This window comes from Syngnathus scovelli, unplaced genomic scaffold (genome assembly GCF_024217435.2).
Source record: "Syngnathus scovelli strain Florida unplaced genomic scaffold, RoL_Ssco_1.2 HiC_scaffold_136, whole genome shotgun sequence".
Classification (NCBI taxonomy): domain Eukaryota; kingdom Metazoa; phylum Chordata; class Actinopteri; order Syngnathiformes; family Syngnathidae; genus Syngnathus; species Syngnathus scovelli.
Genome location: NW_026061228.1, coordinates 51,414 through 54,190, shown reverse-complemented (window position 1 = coordinate 54,190; position 2,777 = coordinate 51,414).

The following is a 2,777-nucleotide window of genomic DNA, read 5'->3' as shown; positions in this document are numbered from 1 at the left end:
TTCCCGATGTCGGCCAGAACAAGTGGAAATTCGGCCTCTTCCCCTGGAAGTGCGGCCAAGTTTGGCGAATATTTCCTAAGTGCCAACGGCTGCTCCGCCGTAAAGCGTCCGACTCGGCTGGTTCCCGATGTCGGCCAGAATAAGTGGAAATTCGGCCTCTTCCCCTGGAGGTCAGTTGAAGTTTAACGAATATTTTCTAAGTGCCAACGGCTGCTCCGCCGTAAAGCGTCCGACTCGGCTGGTTCCCGATGTCGGCCAGAACAAGTGAAAATTCGGCCTCTTCCCCTGGAAGTGCGGCCAAGTTAAGGCAAATATTTCCTAAGTGCCAACGGCTGTTCCGCCGTAAAGGGTCCGACTCGGCTGGTTCCCGATGTCGGCCAGAACAAGTGAAAATTCGGCCTCTTCCCCTGGAGGTCAGTTGAAGTTTAACGAATATTTTCTAAGTGCCAACGGCTGCTCCGCCGTAAAGCGTCCGACTCGGCTGGTTCCCGATGTCGGCCAGAACAAGTGAAAATTCGGCCTCTTCCCCTGGAGGTCCGTTCAAGTTTAACGAATATTTTCTAAGTGCCAACGGCTGCTCCGCCGTAAAGCGTCCGACTCGGCTGGTTCCCGATGTCGGCCAGAACAAGTGAAAATTCGGCCTCTTCCCCTGGAGGTCAGTTGAAGTTTAACGAATATTTTCTAAGTGCCAACGGCTGCTCCGCCGTAAAGCGTCCGACTCGGCTGGTTCCCGATGTCGGCCAGAACAAGTGAAAATTCGGCCTCTTCCCCTGGAGGTCAGTTGAAGTTTAACGAATATTTTCTAAGTGCCAACGGCTGCTCCGCCGTAAAGCGTCCGACTCGGCTGGTTCCCGATGTCGGCCAGAACAAGTGAAAATTCGGCCTCTTCCCCTGGAGGTCCGTTCAAGTTTGGGGAATATTTTCTAAGTGCCAACGGCTGCTCCGCCTTAAAGCGTCCGACTCGGCTGGTTCCCGATGTCGGCCAGAACAAGTGAAAATCCGGCCTCTTCCCCTGGAAGTCCGGCCGAGTTAAGGCAAATATTTCCTAAGTGCCAACGGCTGCTCAGCCTTAAAGGGCCCGACTCGGCTGGTTCCCGATGTCGGCCAGAAGAAGTGACAATTCGGCCTCTTCCCCTGGAGGTCTTTTCAAGTTTAACGAATATTTTCTGAGTGCCAACGGCTGCTCCGCCTTAAAGCGTCCGACTCGGCTGGTTCCCGATGTCGGCCAGAACAAGTGACAATTCGGCCTCTTCCCCTGGAGGTCCTTTCAAGTTTAACGAATATTTTCTAAGTGCCAACGGCTGCTCCGCCGTAAAGCGTCCGACTCGGCTGGTTCCCGATGTCGGCCAGAACAGGTGAAAATTCGGCCTCTTCCCCTGGAGGTCCGTTCAAGTTTGGCGAATATTTTCTAAGTGCCAACGGCTGCTCCGCCTTAAAGTGTCCGACTCGGCTGGTTCCCGATGTCGGGCAGAACAAGTGACAATTCGGCCTCTTCCCCTGGAAGTCCGGCCGAGTTTGGCGAATATTTTCTAAGTGCCAACGGCTGCTCCGCCGTAAAGAGTCCGACTCGGCTGGTTCCCGATGTCGGCCAGAAAAAGTGACAATTCGGCCTCTTCCCCTGGAGGTCCTTTGAAGTTTAGCGAATATTTTCTAAGTGCCAACGGCTCTTGCGCCGAAAAGCGTCCGCCTCGGCTGGTTCCCGCGGTCGGCCGTAATAGGCGAAAATTCGGCCTCTTCCCCTGGAGCGACCTCCAAATTTGGGCGAAATTTTTTCTAAGTGCCTAAAGGTACCAGGGGTTTGGGTACCAGGGGTGCATTACCAACTGGTCTTTTGTCAACCCATGTACTTTTTCTAGAGTACATGGGTTGGTCCCCCCACTTAGTGTACTCATCACTTTACCCCCCTTTCGCAAAATATAGTCAGAACGAGCATGGGGGACGCAATTGTTTTCCATGCAAATCAATTGGGCCTGGTCCGAGCGCTGGTAACGGCCGCCAGCAAGCGTCCCCTGCTCGGATAGCAGAACTGAAGAAGGCACGGCACTTCCAGAGAGAGAGAGAAAATTTTCTAAGTGCCACATTTCTCAAAAATTTTCAAAGTGCCACATCTCTCAAAAAATTTCTAAGTGCCACATCTCTCAAAAAATTTCTAAGTGCCACATCTCTCAAAAAATTTCTAAGTGCCACATCTCTCAAAAACTTTCAAAGTGCCACATCTCTGAAAAACTTTCTAAGTGCCACGTCTCTGAAAAATTTTCTAAGTGCCACGGCACGGCTGTGAAATATTCAAAGTCCTACAGGCATTGGCAGAATGCGCGGACGGCCGTCTGCTCCCGGCGGCCGCCGCGAAGCTACTACCCCCTCCCGGGGACGGCTGTCTGCTCCCGGCAGCCGTCCTTACCCCCCTCCCCCGTTTGCACCGCCTGAAGTTAGACCCGCCTTGGTAGGGCCCCCACCGGCCCCGGCTCGCCGGCGTTGGGTGGACGGTTCCTGCCCACTTGCGGGTCCCGGTCGCTTGGCAACCGACCGGGGAGGACCAGCCGCCTCCTTAAACACAGGCTGGAAGGGAAATCCGGTCAAGCTACGGAGGACCGGCCGCCTCCTTAAACACAGGCCGGAAGGGAAATCCGATCAAGCTACGGAGGACCGGTCGCCTCCCTAAACACAGGCCGGGCAAAAATCTGCGAATGGGCCCGTCAAGGGTAGTGGGTCATCCAAGGTGGGAGGTACCGGCCGCCTCCTTAAACACAGGCCGGGCAAAAATCTGCGAATGGGCC